The 22,249-nt window shown below is 31.6% G+C and overlaps 1 long non-coding RNA gene across 3 annotated transcripts in view; it reads left to right on the top strand.

The window, feature by feature from the left end:
• LOC136796857 (uncharacterized) overlaps positions 1–22,249 on the top strand; it is a 138,262-nt gene that overhangs the window by 12,926 nt on the left and 103,087 nt on the right. For 2 of the 3 annotated variants that reach the window (XR_010844626.1, XR_010844628.1), the window contains exon 2: positions 10,940–11,125. This is a non-coding gene — a long non-coding RNA (uncharacterized lncRNA). Of the gene's footprint in view, positions 1–10,939; positions 11,126–11,584; positions 12,225–22,249 lie in introns of those variants that run through there. The other variant, XR_010844627.1, reaches the window with a different exon arrangement.

The raw sequence follows: 22,249 nt of genomic DNA, 5'->3' as shown, positions 1-22,249 counted from the left end.
TAAAAATATATTTTTATTTTAATTAATTCATCAGTAAAAAGTAATAGTTACTTTTAATATGTCCTATTCCGAGGGTTAGCGAATTCAGTACTTTTGTTGATTGTTAAAAATATTAAAATTTTTGAATAACTTGTAATGATATAGTTGCATTCCCCCACAAAAATTAAATTAGATTTCGTTTTTATTGCTAATCTAAATGTCAGCATAATTTTAAAATGTATATGTGAATTGCCTGTTATTGTAGATTTTTAAACGAGATAAAAAAAAACTCAAAACTTTCAATAAAATAAGAGTTTAAAGAAGTGTGAAGGATTTAACTTTCCTTAAAATAATATAAGTTATGTTTTTTTTTTTTTTTTTTTTTTTTTTTTATGTTAGTATCTAAATAAGAAATGACTCAGCAGTGTTTTGTTATTATTTATTTTAAAAGTGTTCATGGCATATCGTTTCTACTCATTGCTGATAAAAACTATAGTTTACAAAACAGTTAACCAGAAAATGTAATGAATGAAGGAAATAAAATTACCTCCCTACGAAAAAATAATTTGATGCTATTTTAAAAAAAAATGTTTAAATTCTGATAAAAGTAATACTTCCTTAATATAATTATATAGCAATAACAATGATGTTGTAATTTTTACATGTGTGAATTTTTCTGATCAAGAAAAATTGAGTTGATAATTAATGAAAATTATACATTATGTATTTCATTATAGTACCGTCTATGTTATTATAAACTATAAAAGTTGTATATGATAAATAAGTATTTATTGAAGAGCTTTACAAATTGGTATTAAGACTTTTGGTTGATGTGAGATGTACTACCTCTGTTCTTTTTTGAGTGTTTACACTATCTTAAACCTATCACGATTTTATCCGACTAGTGTATCAAATTAAATAAATAATTCGCATTGCGTTAATTTAATAATAAAATAATTTAATACCCTCAGTACTTCAATTTGATAGTAAATTCTTTACTCCTAATGGTAACTTACCCGCTTAAAATAATGCTTAAATATTCTGTAAGAAATAGAACCATAGGGACTTTCTAAGAAAGATTAGACAAAGTCTGCTTTAATGTTCCCAAATGGCTTTTCTTCAATTTTAATATTGCAAAGAAGTGTATTCCTACCAACTATAGAAAAGTAATTGTATAATTTTCAGATACTTCACTTTGTATTTGCATCGACGGTGTGACATAACTAATTACAAATGTGAAATGATCAATTTGCTTATTGATAATATCAAAATTAGAAGTAGCTGCTATCTCGAGTCTGCAACCTTAGTTTCTAGACAATTGTCTCAGAATTCCAGATACGACACTTCGGCATTGGAGCTACGATAGTGTATTAATAAATAGTTAAGGTATAATAGTAAGGTATTAAGGAAGTTGAGCTGTCAACAATAGTTGGAAGCCCGAACGGCGACAACTGGGTCGCCTAAATCGGAACGGTCGCTAATCGTTCAGCTTAGTGAACCTAATGAGACGGTCCGGGCGTGTGAATGGTCCCTCACTGCCAACATCTCTGTTAATATGCCCGTCCTAAAAATAGGTGGGAGGATAACAGATAAGTTTATTGAACCGAAAAGTGGTGGGGGGTAAATGAGGGGTATTAATAATCTTTGCCCCCCCCCAGGTCACTATTAATAGCTCCTGTTTAGTCGGAGATTCCTCGCCCTTTACAGCGCCTTCTCGTCCATTCCTTATATTTCACCTCGTTCTCTCTCTTCTTCATGTATATTTCATTAATATATATTACTAAAATACATTAATATATTTTCTGAATATGAATGTCGGTGAATGAAATATGATTTTATTGAGTAATTTGTTCTTATTTTTTTCTATATCTCTCTTGCACACATACACATTTATTATACTCACATGAAATCAAGGGAGTAAACATGTTATGTACTATATAAAATGTTATGTATGGGTTATAACATGTTTACTCCCTTGACTTCAGCTGAGTGATAACAATGGCATCTAACCTTCTTCAGTCCACTTAACTTTTTTTTTCTGATACTAAATAGGATTTATGTATATAAATCATACATATGTATGTGTCAAGGCCACCCATACGACAGTATGGCATGACTGGAAAATGTGACAGTATCATTAATGACATTACCTTCAACGTAGAACCTGAGCTTTATTACGATATCTCACAATCTTAGTTAGATACCTTTTTTAACAATCATACCATATGGTTTTATAATCAGGCGGTTATCGGAGTGGCCACGATACCTCAATACGGTCGGTTCTAATCACAAAACCAAGAAACTTGTTTTGGTTATTATTCCCACGATAATTTTATAGATAACGAAAATATTTTTGTTATAAAATAATTCGTTTTTTTTTTTCAGTTTACTCGTAATTGTACAAAAAAATCTTCTTTATTAAATTTATGAAAATTGCTCGAAACAATATAATTTGCACCCGCGCTTTATTAAGTTGTTACAGAATCCCTAGTTAAAATTCAATTTAATACAAGAAAGAAATCTTGAATTTTCTTTCAACTGGAAAATATCGTTTACAGTTTTAGATGTTCCTCATTATGAAGCCTAATTTGCATAAAATATATATTATTTTTTATAGTGACAAATTGTCAAAAACATTTTTATATTCAAACACTGAATTGTTGAGGATCGAACGAATAGCGTAGGCTGACAAATTTATCTCTGAGGTAAAGTCAAAACGTTGTATGTTGTTTCCAAGGGAACTATCTTTCATGTTGTTTACTGTCAATAAAACAAACACCAAAGGCGAGCAGAGAGCCACAAGCTGCTCGCGATAAAAGTCCCCGAAGACATAAAACTCTAATCAATGAGCAGTAAAATATTTTCGAAAAGAACACTAAAACGGACCACACCGCGCTGGAGACCAAAGGAGCCAGGAGCGACTTTACGACGACACTGACAGCCAAGATGGTGAAGGGAACACCCACCGCCTTTGGGAAATATATTGGGTTCGTTTCAGTTCTTTACGATTCTTCAATAGATTTTTACTGCATTTTTAAGCTTTGTCTTCTTTGAGGTTGATAGAGAACAATATTTTTCCTCAAGGCCCATAACCGTTTGACAGATATGTCAGATGACAGTGCATGTGTACACGCGTACTTTGGTTCCTAATTTGCAACATTCAACATAGATAATGACAAACAGAAAATACATACATTAGTCGTGAATCGACCTTGGTTTGGGGACCCTCCTCGGATAGGTGTATGTGAGGAGGGTCTCCCAACCTATTTCTCTAAAAATGAGTAGCCTTTAAGTAAGTAAAAAACCCGGTGGTCGACTAAATCATCTCTCTGTACGACAGTTAGCCTAGAAACAGCTCTTGGTTTTTTTTTTTTTTTTAATTTATTTATTTTGTTTTTCTAATGTTTATTTATAAAAACATCATAGCAGAGCCTCTCCAAATAGCATTAATGAGAAATTCTGGGTTTAATAACTTCTTTTATTGATTTTATATCACAATTGTTGCTGTTGAAGGTTTTCAAATTTAAAATTGGCCACCTTTCTGGATTTTTAAATTATTGGGAAGATGGCATTCACCCCACTTCCATTTAACATGCTAATATTTACATATAGGTTCTAATCAGTGCATTAAAGCCAATAAATCCATAGTAAATTGTCATTTAATTTTACTTAAAAAAAAAAGTAACTTTTAATTGTTCATAGAAATTCAAGGGAATAGGTAATACTTAACACTGGGATGAAAATATCATGGTATTCATAAACTTCAACTGCCTATGACTTAAGAAGAAAGGGGATAAAGTAAATAAAACACATACATTCTTCAGAAACAAAACGACAATATCAAACTGCGGTATGACATTGATTCCTCACATGTTAAACAGCTGAGCTCTTTCTAGTGTAGCCCGTCTTACATAGTTGCTAAGAGTTCTCCAATCAAAGCCTTTTGATAAACTGAACTCTGGAGAGCAGGTCCGCAGCCCAAGAGATTTTATTCTCATTTCACTACCCTTGTGACTGATCTTGTTTTCACTCTGTAATGCGCATTCATTGAAGAGTCCAAGACGTGTTTCGGTCAGGGAGATAGAAAAAGGTTCGTATAATCTGTTTGTACGTGTGATAGTTCAAATATTTAAGATTGTATATAATATGTTTATACGTATTGGTGATCGATCATATAATCGAGATAGCTTTATCGATATAGAACCGCTTTGGGTGTGTGAGTGCACCAGGAGCGGCGAGATGGGAGTGGGACCTGAGCCAAGGCGCGGGTCGCGGCTTCTAGAATTAGCGAATGTTTTACAGAAATTTATATTTTGGGCAAGCACTCGCTCTGACTAACTCTTGGTGGAGCCCAAATAGTTCTCGATACACAAAATATTCGACGACGAAGCGTTACTTCTTCTATTCTGAATAGGGGAACTACACCGTTACCTCTACTGGTATCTGATATGACATTCTTATTTTGTTATTTATCTAAAAATGTTTTTAAATTTGGAATCTTACTACTGAATTTTTCCACAACATTGAAATTAGTCGTATGTATTGTTAGCTGAGATTATTTTTTCAATTACAATTTAATATAATATATAATTTAAAGGAAATTATATAATTTCAAGGATAGATTCGACTCTTTTTTATATATTCAATTTTTTTATTACATTCAATGTTTCGAGCTAACAATAACTTACTTCAATCTTTCATTCTATCCACAGTATTTTGTGCATAGCACTCAAAGAAAAACATTTTTTTATGCTGGACATAATTTCTTTCTAAGTTGAGGATATGTAAAACTGTATATTTTTAAAGTATATTTTTTCTCTATTATAGTATAGCTGATATAATATATTTTTCAAGGAAACTTTTTAAAACAAGCCCTAAATGTTTTTTTTTTCAAGTATTCAAGCATTCCTTAACGCCTATAACAAGCTGGGCTCATTATTATATGTATAAGATATAGATAAATACAATATGACTGTATAATGATAATACGTATGTAAACATTATCATTTGAATTAAATATTATAATAATTTTTATATCGATATTATATATGGTTTCATATATCGTCGGTCAAGCTCTTAAGCGGTGTATCTACGAATTTCTCTATCTTGGGTTTTATTTGCAGTTATCGTGGTTTTATATTCTGTAATGCCGAAAAGACAACCGAATTGTGCTATCTCGTGCAATATAACTATATAGTTAGTTAAAAACAACTTTTCTGATTTTTTTATTTATTAAACTAAAAAATTAAATTTGTATTTATAAATTATTGTTAAAAACTATATTTTGTTGTTTAGTTTATTTATGTTTTTTTTAATAGTATTAAATTTGCAAATATAAACGGTTTTTATAAAAATTAATGAAGTTCGGTGTCGTATTTGACACAGCTTTTATTTTGGTTTTCTAAACCGGATTTCTACTTTTATATTTAAAAACTTTTCTCCATGAATATTTATTAGTTTTATCATATAAATTTTTGCTACTTTAATATTATTTTAACAGTGTGACTTCTGATTTTTATCTAACAATTGTTTAAGGTTATGTCTATGCATATCTTCGTTAACAGGTAAACTAAATTCGAATATTTAGTTCACCACTACTTAATTGTTCCTAATTCCTATTGATTCTGTTAATATCGAAATTTTTTTTAACATTTAGAATATCAATTTTTCTTTGTTGTTGGTTTTTTCCTGACCTTGATCGTGATAATGCTGTATTTTTTCATTAGACGATTTGCACCTCCACGTGTACACAAGGATACGTACACACTGCACAATGCCTTCCCACCGTTAATACACCGGCAATCTATGTGTTAATTTTACACATTGTTAACATGACGGTCAGCGAATCGACTTGTAATGACATGATAAAACGTGTATTATATCACGATATTTTTATTTTATTTTTCTAAATCTTAAAGAAGGAAAGAGTTTGACAACTTCAGATTTAAACACTTACTATTACACGAGCTTTGGAGCGTTCCAGGAAGACTAAGTTACCATCTTCCTTAAGTAAGTATCGATTATTATCGCTTTCTACTTATTTCACAGACTTAGTTAACTTGGCTTCCCCTTGCATAAAGTTTTCACCTTTCAAGATGCCTCGTGTTATTATTAAAGGGGTTACTTAATCTATTTTCGTAAACGTTACCTAACTTTAGCAAAACGGCAGGAAATAAACGGAAAGAAGTGGGTCTGCGACGGAAAAAGAACTGTCTAAAATAGGACTTGATAAATGGATTTATCGGACAGATTTTTTCTCACTTGGACAGTTTCCTACGTAAGCAGGCGACCTGATAGATCGCTATTTAAAATATAAATATCCTCTTAATTTTTTTTCTTAGCAGTACACAAGTATCACTCCACATTCATGAGTCAATGAAAATTCATGGGTCTGCCTAGGATAGTTGAGGGGAATGAATAATGGTGGTTGTTTCAAAACGTTAAAAACAAAACTTTTATTCGAAGTTGCATATAATTAAAAGTACCTACACCTCTAGAAAACCAAACAGAACATCATTTAAAGTATGTATAGTAAATTTACTAAAATATGAGCCCTAATAAAGCTGTTTTACGTTCAACAGTTCCCGAGATACAGTATTTTTAAAAGCAACATTTCATAAAAAATATACTGGAAAATTGGTAGTTACTGAATTTACTATGGGAAATCTATATCTCAGGAACCATGAGACACTCTAATGTTTATTAGCACTTAAATTAAAACTAGTTTAATTTGTTATAAAGTAGTTTATGACATTTTTCTTCGTAGTAGTAGTTTTCATTTTGGCAAATTCCACCGGACCCTTGTACTATAAGTTCGCATAAACTCGAATCGGTGTTAGGTCATAACTAGCGATGGGATTTTATGTGATAAAACGTAAGATACCAAAAGATATGTTTTCATTTACATCAATATGTTTAAAAATAAACAAACTAAGGTATACAAATTTTTAGTTTTTTTTTAAAAATATAGATTCAACTTTTTTTTTTTTTATGGAACTTTTAAGTTATGTTAAAGAGATCGTCGGCGATGGTGTTGCAAAGTCGATTTGTTTCAAGTCTACAAACGCAATAGTATAGTACTTGAAAATAATAAAATTCTTAAGCTAACAAAATATTATATTAGTACTTGTTTGTTATAGTCTTTCTGGTAAATAATTAAGAACTATTTGTGTTTTGATTTGTAACTATGAATTTATTTTATTTATTCTAATTTATAAAACATTTTGTTTGGATTAAAAAATAAAAAAAGTACCCATTAAAAAAGGAAATATGAATAAAATATGCTCCTTAAAGAAAAACTCGGAAAAAGTTATAAAAAATGTGGGCGTAAAAGAGTTTGTTAAAGAGCAATAGACATATCAAACCGGTGGGTGTCAGCCGGAGGAACATTTGTCCGTCCCGTTTTTAAGATATTTCAATTTAAAAGGCTAAAATATACAGTAATTCTGAAGAACAATCATCATTACTATGTATTGTACAAGTTTACAAATAAAAATTCATGAAATAAAATGGTTCAAATTTTTACAAGATATTATTATTTATTGTGAAAATTTACAACCCTCACTATGCTACTTAGTGATATTAATCTAAATGTTCCATACATCTATTTTATTGATAATGATTATAATAATAAAGGAATAGTAAATAAAGATTAATTACTTTATTACACCCACAGAAACATTATTTAATTAATAATTATATAATTTTTATGGTTAAATAATTTGTATACTAATAAATCTATTAGAAACTCAAAACAAATAATCTTATAATTATTAAAAATTACCCCTGATGTTTAAGTTTAAATAAACACACAATATTTTTTAATTTCTAAAACAGGCTATCTTTACGGTTCTTAAACTTTTTCAAATCCTTTATATTTCAACGTTTTATATTTATAATTGCTTTTTTTTTATTAATGAAAAGTAAGTTTATAAGTTGACTTTCAAATTTGCATATTTTTCTCTATAAATAATTAGTTTTTTAAAGATTAAGTTAAATATTCGTATGATTAGAATGTCTTAAATCTAAATTCGAACCATTTCGAACGAATGTTCCCGAAACATGTTTATATATTCAATAGAATAATTTATTTCAATTCCCAACCTTGATGTGAATCCATTAAGATAATCTTCAAGCTGAGATTTAGTGGATTTTTGTTTTATTTCTTAATACTATTTTAACATGAAAAAAACACAATTTAAATAAAAAAATTAAAATAGTAAAAATCGTCTATATATTATTAAAAATCTAGGTGAGAAGAGGTTAAAGCAATTTTATTAAAGTAAGGCTCAAATTCACGTTTTCGGGCTTCAAAAATTTATTTTTGGAGCTTCCAGGTAGGTCCTCCAACGTTAGTGGAATATAATTACAAATCTTTATATATATATATAATATAATCTTTTTTTTTTGTTTTCAAATTAACTATATTTCCACTACAATGGTAAAGTCATAAATGTTTCACTATACTGCAATACTCAATTTTTCAATAGCTACATTTGATGCTCATTTTTGAAACCGAATTTTTATTCATGTAATTTAGATTGATTTTTTAAAAATTAAAAGTCGAATGAATGTTTTTTTTTTTAATTTTAATTTTTGGAAATTGTTACTATAACAAAACAATTGAGTTATGCTCACTGGTAGACGAAATTCCTCTGAAAGTAGCAATTGGACATTGGGTTCCCATGGACTGTCTTGTTGAGGTTCCCATGGCCTCAGCCCGAGCAAGGACGGACTGAGAATCCTTCGATTGTCTCAGCCTGCTCTTGGAGGTCCTCGAAGAAAGGAAAATTAAAGGATTTTGAAGAATGAAGAGATGATTGCATGCCAACCTAACCTTGTAACTAACCCGCATGCACCTTACTCTGTAGTCTTGTCTTTAATCCTTTGTTTTCTAATGTCTTTTTTATTTTTTTTTATTTTTATAATTTATTGAAAATGTTCATTTTTAAATTTTATTTTTCAGGAAATATTGTCAATAATGTTTGTGATATTTATTTGTTTATTTGATAACTTTATTTGTGTGAGTGATACGACTCATTTTTGTGAGCCGTTGGTGTGACAGAGATCTGGCTCCGCACTCATCCACACTCCACCTTCCAATAAACCGTAGATCGTGGTCTGTCATATCCCATTCTCCACAAACCTCCCAATAACCCATAGATCGCGGGCTGTCCTATCTCATTCCTCTACATGATGCACGCTATCCTATTACCATTTCCACTGCACCTTTTATTCTTATAATTCTGTTGTCTTTTTCGTCGAATTGTCTCATTTCGTCAGTTTATTGTCTCACTCGCACTTTTTCCTCTCAATAAAATGTTTATTATAGTGCATGATTATCTGTTATTATCATAATTTATATTATTATATTTTCTTGTTTTATCTCATTATGTTTACAGAATGATTAGTAGTCATTATCTTCAGACTTTAGTTGCCAATTTTCTGTACTTAAAGTAAAACTGTTTTGAAACATTGCTCCCTGTTCAATTAAATTAAATCATTTAATCATCACAGTTTGCTAATTACTATGGGTTTCAAAACGTCTATACTCTTCTTGAAGATCTTCTACTACTTACTATTTGTAAGCATGTACTTCTTAATACTTATGTATATAAACATTTACTCAAAATATGTTTATTTTATTCTTCTTTATTTAGATAGGAATTGTTAAATTTCTATGTTACTAAGTGCAGTATTCTATAGACATTTTATTTATCACTGAAATTTTTCTGTACCGTAGATATGGATTAAATTGCTTCTTGAGAGACTGTATTAGGCTAGTAATATTAAAAATTCCGTATTGCTCAGTGTGGCATATCAGTGTTGGTGAAAGTTTTGAAAGGGCTGAGAAGAAAAGTTTATCTTCGGATTGGTTGTTGTAAAGTATAGTTGAAAAATGATCAAAAATGTTTGCTATTTTTAATTCTCCTCTTGTTATATCCTGTTAAATAACATGCCTCAAACTCTGATTGCTGGATTATTTCTTTTCGAAGTTGGAGGTAATTCGCAACAGAAATTCGGAATTCAGTAAATATGTTTCTAGTAGGAGTCCAAATTCAACTTATATTATTCTGTTGTCTATTTTTTTTTTATAAACATCACTAGTACCTCATAAATAAAAATATGTTTAGCAATTTTCAGTGTTTTTCACTCCTTACATGGACTGCTTATTTAATCTCGTTTTATAGTTCTAATGAACTGGCGCGAAACGTCAATTTTTTTTGTTATTTTCTGCGTTTTAAAAAACTCAAGGATGTTTTACTTCTTGTAGTAAACAGTACTCATAATAATTGGTTTTGTTGTACATTTACTCTCTCCTAAGTCATAGCCTAGTTGGTCCTACAAAAAGTAGGTTCGTGTTGTAAAAACAGTTTCTGACGTCTGATCTAGTCCATTCATCACAGTTTAATTGGACATCCTCCTCTTTGCCATTCTTCTTTCTTACTTTTACAGTTTTTCTTCCATGCCTGTGAATGGGTTAGCAGAATGGACTGGTTTCATAGGTCTATAGTTTCCATAAAGTGGATCTCTTCATTGGATAGAAAGGTAAACCGAATGGGATCCTTGTTTTACGATGAAGAAACAATAATAATTTTTACTTTCTAAGAAAATTCTAAAAACTATGACCTATGATCTTATGGTCTTTCTCTACCCTTTCAATGTTAATCCTTCTGTTACTTAATTCGCTGTTGAATTTTTTTCGATTCTTTATTGAATCTGGTTCTTCTTCTAACATTTCTATACATTAAGATCGTTGTTGAAAGTATATTTCCATATCTTCTAGTGATACAAACTCTTCTAGGTCTACCTCTTGATTTTTTATAAGGCCACATTACTCTTGCGATCTCCTACCAGTGTATTCCTTCATATCACCCCTTCTCCTCACCCTCTTGCCAGAACTCCACCTCGCTCCGGAGTGCGGACCCAGACCCCTGACCCTGAGAATGTTTTGGCGCAGGGAGTGGTCGCCCGGAGGTAGCGGTGGAGGGACCCAGCAGCAGCTGTCGGTAGTGACGACGGTTTGGGGCGTTACGACGTCGACTCAATCGGAGGCGGCTTTCGGAGGCGCTAAGCCCTCGCCCGCCCCCCAACCACCGCCGCCTCACTACACCAGCCCTCCCAACTACAGGCATTCCAGCCCTGGGTGAGTCTTCTTACATATTTATATCCTTGTATCATTTTTATGTACATATTTCCTATTATTTTTGACCAATTTTCGAAACTTGGGAAACAAGGCTGTGGTGACCGATAGTGTTAGGACGTCACCTTAGCAACATCAAGTCAAATTTATTTTGTGGTAGATCCATGGAATAAATCTCGACCTTCCCGCTTTGGTTGGTAACCTATAGGATAACCAACCAGTATTCCAGGTAGGGATAAAAAGGGAAGAAAAAAGTAAAAAAAAAAAAAAAAAAAAAAAAATTAGAAATCTTCAATGGAAGAAACATATATTACCTCTTCCATAATAATTTTTGGTATAATAATCAATACTTTTGAAGTAGTTCTTAGGATTTTTTTCTATATTGTCATAATAATTATTTTTATTTTATTTTCTTCCAGGAGGATAAATTTTTCTTTCTAATATTTCATCCTCATTTTCCAGGGGACTTCTACAAAAACTAAACTCATCATTAGACTTATGAAGTCTTCTGGAAGTTGAGGACGGAATAATATGAAGACAAATTTCCCCCTCGGGAAAACAAGCCAGACCGATAAATGCATTATTTTTTAAACTTCCATTTTATTTTAATGCGACAAACTCAGTAAAACTTTGTTTAAGTAGTATGTTCAGCTCAAGAGTAATTTAAAAAAAACAATAATATAGATAATCGATATTGCTATTAAATTTATAAAAAGATGGAATTCTTAAAAGCTCTTATATTGCTACATAAAAAGAAAAATTAAATATGTATTTTTTAATTTGTTTTCGTATCGTGTGAATTCGCACCAGTGTAGTAATTTAGTGTAATTTATTTATTTACAATCTAAAAAAAAAAAACATTCAAAAACTGGGAGGCGTACCATCTTGTAAAAGAAATATAATAAATTGTATGGATCATTTAACAATTTAACTAATAAAAAAATATATACATACAGTTCATAACATTTATAAAAAAATATATATATAAATTATGAAAATATATTTTTTTTGTTTTATTTATTTAGTAACTTATAATTATAGTGATATCAATCACTTATAAATAGCCAATGAACACAAAGATCAAGTGCGCTCTGAGTCTATTTAGATGTCGACCTTTTTTTTTTTTTTTTTTTTTTTTTATCATCAAGTTTTTAAGAGTCCATTTTGAAGTGTAATTTGAAAAAAAAATCCAAAATTAATTATTATAACAACATATTTGTTGATAACTAAACAAATATATTGCATTTCTAAAGAAATTTCAAATGTAATTTTTTTTTTTTTTTTTTGTACTAATAAAATCAGTTGGAATTATAATGCCTACGTTCTATATTTATTTATTTTTATTAAGTTACTAAAATGATATCTACATAGTTACATATCGTCCCATAGTAATGATACTTCTTATATCAGTGAAAATGCTAATAGTTGATAGATTTAATGACAAAAATAAAAGAAGCATCACATCCTATGTTAAAGGTGAAAAATGGCCTGTGTTATTAACAAAACCATGAAAATGAAATATTAAATAATTATTTTTTAATAATTTTTTGCACAGAATGAAGTATTGTTTCTTTCATTAACCTCAAAAAATAAATACAAAAACAAATTTCGGTCACTTTACAACGTCTGTCCAATCCTGTAGTTTTGCTAGTGTGAAAATTTACGAGTTTTAGTAAGATGATAAGATTAAAATAATGCATAATGCTTGAAAGAAAATATTATGTTCGTAAATATTATATCTAAAGAGAACAAGAAACAATTTACAACACCTTGGCTATTGTGAGATTGAGTAACTATTTAAAGCAAGGACACGAGGCATGAGAACTTTCTGAGAACGAATCTCTTATCAAAAGCAATTTCTTTTCATTCTACATCCTCGATATCTCCTAGAATCGATAATTTTTTCATTCTTTACGATGAAACAGTCCCATTTATCATTTTGATATAAAGGATCATGTTGTTAGAAACAAACAAGGCCGTCTTGGATGTTCTAAATTCATCACTAGAAATTCAAATCTGTAATTTTGTATTGATATATTTTTATCGAGGTATTCTAAACGTGAATTGCTGACGGACCGACGATGGTGCGGACATGGAGACGACAGATCACTGCCGCGACAGCCCGACGAGTCAAGACAGATGCGACCTTCCCCCAGAACGAGGAAGATTGATGAGGTCTCCCCCCAGGGCACCCTCCCTCCCTTCAGTTAACGAATAATTCGACAATAGAGTCTCCAGGAGTCTTTTGTCACACCTATGAATGTGATTCTTTGACTTCCTCAGGGTGCAGCATATTTCAATCTAAATTTAGTGCTATCTCAATATCACAAAATCAACTATTGATACAGGCCAGTGTTAGATAATCTTAAGCGCTTGAAAATATTTACAAGAGACTTAGTTATATTTTAATAAAGATTTTTGAAATTAAATTAATTAATTCACAACATATATGTTTATTACTTAAGGTTCAGAATTCATTTCTAATAAGAATTATTGGAGAAGTTTGTCGTGGGGTGCGGTCAGCAAAGAACAACATAAACAAAAACATATTTATTTATTTGTAATAATAATAATTAATGTAGTAACAAAGCCATTTTTGTTATCCTTTGCTGTCCGCACCCCCCGACAAACTTCTCCAATCATTAATCTACGGTCAACTATCTACACCTCATAATAAGAATTATGCTGGAAAACCTTTGTTCACACTTGTATGCCGAAGCTAAGGTACTAGGAACACCAAATGCATTGTTTTTTAGCTCGTTTGAATCAAGATCTATTAAGAACAAGACATATAGTCTAGCATTTGCATTTCATAAGCTACCATTTCAATTCCGAATGGATCAAACCTTAATTCGGTAAACATTTACATGCGAAATTGTTATTAATGACCTGGAACTATTTTTTTATATAACAAAACAACATATATCCATGCTCGTTTCTCAAAATCAAAATTTTTATTTCGAATTAATTGTTTTGTTGGAAATTGATAATTGGTTGCTGTTGCTTCAAGCCAAATATATAAGTACGAAATTATGTTGCGTAACGATTTGAAAGTTATAATGTTTAGATTATTCCCAATCGACAACCATGGATCAATGCTGTCAGAAGACAGAGCTAGTTCAATGCGGATTGTGGTGGTTTGTTATCAGTGATCTTATGTCGTATCCAATGACGAACGTAGATCGCGAAGGGTCATGTCTTCTGTTCTTGTCCTGTCATCTGCAGCAGGAATTGTCGATCCGGTTTAGGATTGTGTGGAAGTGAAATATTTCTATTTTCAAATCTTACTTCCAATTTCACCTGAAGTCTCGGACTGATTCAAATGCATCTCATCGATTAGATATTGTAAAATTACGATATCGAGCTCGAAACGAATTGTCTTCCTCTGTTTCGTAATAAATAAGAAACAAAATAGTTTAGTTGTCAAGCAAGGGTCTCAGCTTTCACTTCAGTTGAGTAATTGGATTATTATTTGTGTAAAAGTAAAAACGTAATAATAGCAAAATAATAATTTTTTTATTATTATAAATTTTAAATTAAAAATTATTACAATAATCAAACTCGCAACAGTACACATCGCAAAAACTATGCGTTTAGTATATGCGTCTTAACTAAAGTGCACCAATTAGATTTTTGTAGTTTATAGGCTATATTTCATTCTTGAGGAATATTCAGAAATCTTCCTTAATAGGAGAACACAAAAAAAAAATTATAATTATTTCGGACTGAATTTTTCAGCACCTCCAGCAAATACATTTCAGTAACATGAGAACTCGCCCACCCGCCAACCTGACAGTTGTGAACTAACATCACTTATGTTTACGTCGGTTATATGTTTGAACCATATGCTGAACTAGCCTAAGATAACTGCTAAACATAAAGCTATTGCTATGAGGTGTAGTTGACCGTAGACTAATAAGTGGAGAAAATGGTCGGGGATCTCCAATTAAAGCTATTGCATATCCTAAAATATTAGGAATAGTTTAGGAAAGACATAATGGTGTGGAATAGTAGGGACACATTAGTCTGAAATAGTATGGACATATTATTTTGGAGTAGTTAATGACATATTGGTGTGGAATAGTAAGGACATAATTAGAGTACAAATAATAAGAACATATTGGTGTGGAATGGTTAAGGTAATATTGGTGTGGAATGTCAAGGTTACATATGTGTGGACCAGTAAGGATATTGGTGTGGAATAGTAAGGACATATTAGTGTGGAATGGTTAAGGACATTGTGGTTAGAGCAGGCATTTAGCTTGATGAGAGGCGGAGGTGTAGGTAAGAACTCGCTCCTTCTGAGTAACGCAAAAGAAAAAAGTGAAAAAAAAAAAGGATGAGAAGCCTTAGGTCTTAGGTACCCCGCCTTTACCTGTCTCTTCAGGTATATATATATATATGTATACATATCTTCCTGTATGGACGCTATGTCCGAGTTCACTTTCTTTGAGTATATTTTCATTATGATTTTCTTTAAGACATTCGAATTTTGGTGAGTTTCATTATAAAATGGACGATATCTCAGTATACTCGTAAATAGTTTGTACAAAGTATTATCTCAACTATTCTGTAAGAGGTGGAGATGATGTATTTTACCTCTGTTATAGGGAACTAAGTTCTCATTAGCACTACGTGTTTACTAGCAATTCTTCGTTCCTGTACAATTGCATTTATTATAAAGGATTTATTTCTCCTTTTTGGATGGCCAATAGTAGTTGGCACAGTACTAGGTGGCAGTAGTAAGAGAGACCTGTCGGTAGGAAGACTATACGCTCGTTACGTGGGACCTATCGCTAAGATCTTGAAGATAATCTTCCCTCTTAATTTTACACGCAACAATTCACGCTCCTCTAGTTCAGCGTTTTAAATTTTCACGCGTTTTAAGTTAAAATGAGTTCATGCATTCCAGTTGCTATTAGTATTTTCCGTCTCACAATAAGTATTAAATGTTTGGTCATATCCCTACCAGCATCAGAGCAAAAATGGCAAGATCTATAAAATGATTTTCATCGTAAATGCAGTGCTTGATACCTTCGCAAACCTAGTTCCACGAACATCTATACCAACAAGTAGACAGTGTAACGTACCACTAACTGTTGAACACATACTGACAGACTGCAGGCATTTGATTGACAACGGATTATCATATCATTTGGCAACTTTACTAAACGATAATAGTTCTCACATTCCGGAAATATTTGATAATCTCAAGAAAACAGATATGTACAAATATATAAAACAAACTTTATTTATTACACCAAGTATTGACATTTACTGTTATAGAATATATTTATAATTTTTCTTTTCAATTTCATATTATCATATTTTTTTCTTAATTTTACCTTCTGTTATGTCAGTAGTATATGTCAGCTAATGTGTCTGGGAATGTTTCTTAGAGGAAAGGATAGTCAGTATGTATAGGAAAACGTCTCCATCGCTGTGGAATGTCTTATAGCATATTAAAAAATATAGTTCTATTATTGGCAAGGATTGGAAGAAATATACGAGACTAAGACAGGCCTAAACAAAAAAAATATCTTTTTTTTTTTGCTATTGCTTTTAATAATTTTAAATTGCTATTGGAGACAAAAAAATATTTATGATTACTAATATATAAGTATTCAATGGCCATTCTCAATTGTTAGGGATGAAACTTGTCAATTATGTGGACAGGCACTAAAAAACTGGTCTACATTAGATATCAGACCAGTTTGCATTACAGAGGCTTATAGACTCTTCTGAGATTTTAGGGTTGAGCGTGATCATGGACAATCACCTCCGTGTATATCCGTTGTTCAAGAAACAATACTTCCTTACAACGTATTGACGTATTGGTCGGTACCAAGCCTAAATGGCCTATCTTCAAATTTCTGAAAACAGTTTCAATTATGATTACCAATATAATTCAGGTTACAGCTAATTTCTAATTGGAAAAAAAAATGATCATTTTGTATATTCAGTTAGTAACGTCCCTTATTCAGTTAGTTCTTTTTGGTATCTCTAAGAGAACTATTTACAGATTACATGACATAAGACAGCCATTATAATAATTTCTTTTAATTATTTTTACTTTGTTGCTATTTCGAAACTAGAATCTCCGTTAGCGGTAATAATTTTAAGGCTATGTACTTTCACAGAAATGGTTACGCAGCGAACGGTAAGTAACGCGGATATGGTTTTCCTGCGTGGGTGCTTCATATAATGTTTACGTAAGCATTTTGTTGCATAAATTATTACATGCGATTGCGTCTTGCAACACTGTCGCGTAACATGTGATGTTCTTAGTTGACGGATATCTCGGTCGTGAAGCATATCCTATAAATATATAATTAACATCATCTCTGAATTTATTTCGCTTGAGAAAATGCAAAATAAAAGTAGTTAGCTCGTGAAGATGGAAGCATAATTATTACTAACCGATATGCCTGGTATTTACATTAAATTAAAATTGTAAAATATAGAATTTAAATAATGAGGAAATATATTTACGTAGGGAATATGTTTTGATAAGAACAAGGTCTCCTGGCTATGTATCGATGAAGGTTACTAGTCTGGGTTCTTTTACACTGTGTCTCCGTTTTCTGTTTTATAATATTTAAAAGAATTTTTCTGTTGTTTTTTCAGATAAAATAAATAAATTGTAAAATCTATTAGTTTCTTCATGCCTCCTATTGCTTTTCTAAATCTTCTGCTCACTATGAGACAGATCACAGGATTATCTTAATTCACAAATCGTTCAATGCAGAATAGTTATTCGTGATAAGATTGGAGCCAATTGTTTTGAATTAGTTTTGGAAATTCTTCGCTAAAACATATCCTATTTTACTAAAATATATATGCAAAACCTTGGAATATAATTATTTTACTTTGCTTGGTGGAATAATGAAAGATTAAAAGATAGCTGAGTTGTAAGGTACTGTGCTTCTAACTAAAACTCAAATGAATTAAATTCGGCTGTTAAAGATAATTATTTTTTCAGCTACTGTAGCCGTGAGTCAATCTTGTGAGCTCGGGGATCCTTCGGGGTCCACCCAGCCTCATAATGTACTCTTAATTAAGGAAAAATCTGGTGATAACTGGGTTACAAACCTGCCTTCTACGCCACAACCCCTGATGAAGACCTGAAGCTCAGGTCGAAACGTCGGCATAAAATAAATAAATATGGTTTTGTGTTGTTCTTTGCTGACCCCGACAAACTTCTCCAATCTTGACAAGATTATAGGTCTATTATAACAACCACGTTTTTAAGTTAAAAGTTAAAAGGATTTGTCACAACAGACCTATATCGTCAGCCATAATTCTTTAAACCATAATGTTCTTATAAATTTGGAGGTATGCCATTTTGGCTTTGTACCGAAGATATTAAAAAAATTACAGAACAAATAAAAATTTAGTTACTTTTATTTTCAAATAAGTAAAGAAGAGTAAACAAAATATTTTGGCATTCTAGATAGCGAAATTTGTACTCTATAACAATATTTTAGTCCCTTTATTTATTAGAAAACTATTTTTCGACAGTATATCATAAAAGTAGGCGGACAAAGAAGCTCGAACATTAAAAAAAAAAGTTAATTTCATTTTTATAAATGGGAACCATATACTTTTATGTAACTTTAACCAACAATAATTTTTGTATAGAAGCATATTATTTTGTTTTTACTTATTTATCTTTGATGATATGTTATATTTTGTTGTTCCACTTTCTTGTTGGTTTCAAGGAAATTAATGTTGGTATTTAGACGACTCAGAGTATGATCCTCTTACCAACTAGTTGGATCTACTATCGTTGTTTACTATCGATAGTTGGCGACTGTCGGGTGAAAGGGCCTTTGGATGTAGGTCTGTACTCACTGTCGCAACAGATTACTGCTTCGAGGCCACAGCTAGCCGATATGTTCCTTCTTTTTATCTCGTCTGTCCCACTTCTTCCCTAGGCTTAGTCCCCAACCACTTCTCTCATATGATCTATTCTATAATATAAATTCATTTGTTCTTTTCAATTTTTTGTTATATTTATGATGAATATCGTTATTGTTCTTGGTTACAACAGTCAGGAAGAGGTGGAGTGTCACACCAATAGTTTAGGAAATTGAAAAAAATTGAGAACCTATTTCTAACTGAAAAAATTGTAGTAAAATATTACACAATGATTATATTATTCTCAAAATGGTTTATAAACTCTATTTAGATACGTCAGTTTTCCAGAAAAGTAAAATTTAGGAAATAATCTCCATACCTCCGATAGGAAGTTAGGTAATCCAGTAAAAAATGTTGATAAATTCAAGATTTTGCATTAGGCATATGTTGGTTCTACAACGTCTATGTTAACTAACTCATAGTGACAAAAAATCCAATTTATAAAGTCATAATTCTTTTAATTGAAAATTTACTTTGCTAATTTCTAATTTTTAGGCTTAACTCCTTTTAGAGCATTTTAGGAATAACTATATATATTTTTTAACGATGAAAAAGTAGATACATTTCAGTTAATCCTCCCCAGATCACCAGTAAGTTGCGAAATCCGGTCCGAATTTTTGGATTTTTTTTTTCACAAAAATTTTTTTAATGTGAAATTTTATATCAGTGTTCTGGATTCGTCTGATGTTATTTTTTCAGTCTAAATAATGTCTGATTCGGTAAAACTGGCTAATTATTTTCTTGATTCCGTGAGAATCGAGACTTTTTTTTTCCCTGTCCGTGGTGTACTATGGTACAATATTTTTTATGTGAGTCTGGATTTTTTTATAGTTATTGTGGAATAAGGTGGAGAAATGTGGGCTGTGATAAGTATTGTAGGTACGAGTATAGGAGTCGACCTCAGCCGAGAGAACATCTCGTCGCTACAAGCCACCGTCCTTCACCCACAAACGCAATACGATCCTAAATTTAGTAGAAGGCTTCTTAGCTTTGTCAATATCTTCTCTATATCAGGACCTTACCAGTAAAATGCGTTGTCACAATTTTTAACAGCCTGTGTTACCTCCAGATTAATTGAATCAATTTCGTATTTCAACTGAACTGGAAAACATAATATCGCATTAGAACAAACTTGAAGTAGCACATCTCATACCGACTGCTATATAACATTAGCCTAAAAGAGGAGAATTTTCATCCTTTCAACATTGTAATTAATTATGTCCGATATACAAAACTGAAAGCATTACCATTAGGTAGCATTATGTCTAAATAAATACTGATATTTCTGAAATTCAATGCATACAGAACAAAATTTATTAACAATAATTAAAAATATAAAAACAACTTTAAAACAAATAAAAAGGTTTTTAAACATAAAGTTGCACTTACTAGACAAACGGTCTAAACTTTCAATTCATTACAAAAGACTCATCTACATGACAATAATAAGGCCCATCTGGACATACGGAGTTGAGCCTTGGGGCTCCACTAAACCTTCGAATTCCTCTCGTATCCAATCCTTACAATCCAAATCCTTCGTAAAATCCTCAATGCTCCTTAATTTGTTACTAATAAAACCATCCATAAAGACCTAAATGTTGCTTATGTAACCGATTTAGCCCGAACCCGATATCATTCCTTCCATTATAAATTCCCTAACCGACCAAAACTAGTTGTTCCTTGCTTCCTCTTCCATTCCTGATAATCCTCCGAGGCGCCTGAAAAGAAGATGTCCCGTGAAAATGTTTTTAGAGTTCTACTGGGTATTTTCTCTACATGCTCTATCATATCATTATGATCTTACTTCTAATTTGCTTGTTGCATTTTTTATACAGTTGTAAATATCAATAAATAAATAAAAAATATATAAAGTTTAAAAAACATATGTTTTATATGGAAAATACAGTCGGGGAGGGGAGAGAGAGGGTCAGTAAATAAAAAAACAACTAATTATTATTGCCAACGACCTGAATTTCAGGATATATACTCAGTTTAGCCAGAACCTCTGCCTTAACTCCCTGATGAAGACCTGAAATTTAGGTCGAAACGTCGACCTTTTTTTTCTTTTTCGGATCCTTCTAAATTAGAAAGCAAAACCCATGCATTAGTAAGTTGCATTACTCATTTGTTACATAAAAAGGATTGGATACAGACCTTTTCCTACCGTTGGTATTTTAAGGTACACAATGAGATACTTAGCTCTGGTTTTTTGGGTCCATTCTGTGAGAATACTACTATAAAAGAATTTGAAAATGTATATTTTTCTGTTTGTTTGCTGACCGCAACTCGAGTTTGATCTGGACGTATTCCAAAGATAGCAACGTAAATTGGGGATACTTGTACAACAGTCAACCAGCAGCCCATTCCTGAGCTAGTAGAGTTGTTACAAAGTAATCCCTTGTACAATCTATTGAATTGATCAAAACATGACTTTTTTATAATTTACCCCTATTAACGTAATGTAATTATGTAAGTGTTAAGGAGTAACGTTTTGGATTGTTGTAATTCTATTACGATGTAACTGTGGAATGATGTTGTAGATAAGTAAATAGTGAAGATACTTTACCTAATCCCTTAGCTATACCACGAACGGACAGGTGTAGCCCTCAACTTAATGAGGATGCTCCCAAGACCAACTGTCGCCCGATCACAGCTGGTTCCAAGGGTACCCCGCTCTCACGCTAACCGACCATTTTCTTCTCCACGACTCCTCGCTCGCCGCCATTGTCTGCCGAAGCGACAAAAGGTTCTTGCGTAAAGGCAATTCGACCTAATTCATGAGAACCCGGGCATTTGGTCCTGTCTTATTTACTTAGAATTGCCCCTCATTACTGCAATTACTTGAGGATGGATCCTATTTTAGTGGATAATTCGCGCGGAGGATTCCTGCCTCTTTATCCTTGGCCAAAACAATAGTTTAATTCTGATGGGAAACGAGGCGGTGTGACTATCTGAAAATGCGATTCAAACGAACTAATTTCATCACACCAATTCTTGTTTAATCTTATCCATGATAGTGTGTAAGCTAAAGAGTTTATTTTTTACAACGCACTAATTTTAGCAACTGCCAGTCCTATTAAAAAAAATATTTCAAGGTTTGATAAATCTTTTATAGAGGAAAGCTTTAGATTAAATAGTATAATGCTATTACTCACTAAAACGTATCAGTAACCGTAAAATAGCAGAAAACACTATTTATTAATAACC

This window comes from Halyomorpha halys, unplaced genomic scaffold, assembly GCF_000696795.3.
Source record: "Halyomorpha halys isolate HHAL.00 unplaced genomic scaffold, Hhal_1.1 Scaffold1373.1, whole genome shotgun sequence".
Classification (NCBI taxonomy): domain Eukaryota; kingdom Metazoa; phylum Arthropoda; class Insecta; order Hemiptera; family Pentatomidae; genus Halyomorpha; species Halyomorpha halys.
Note: the sequence above shows the minus strand (reverse complement) of the source record. Positions and strands in the feature narration are given on the sequence as shown.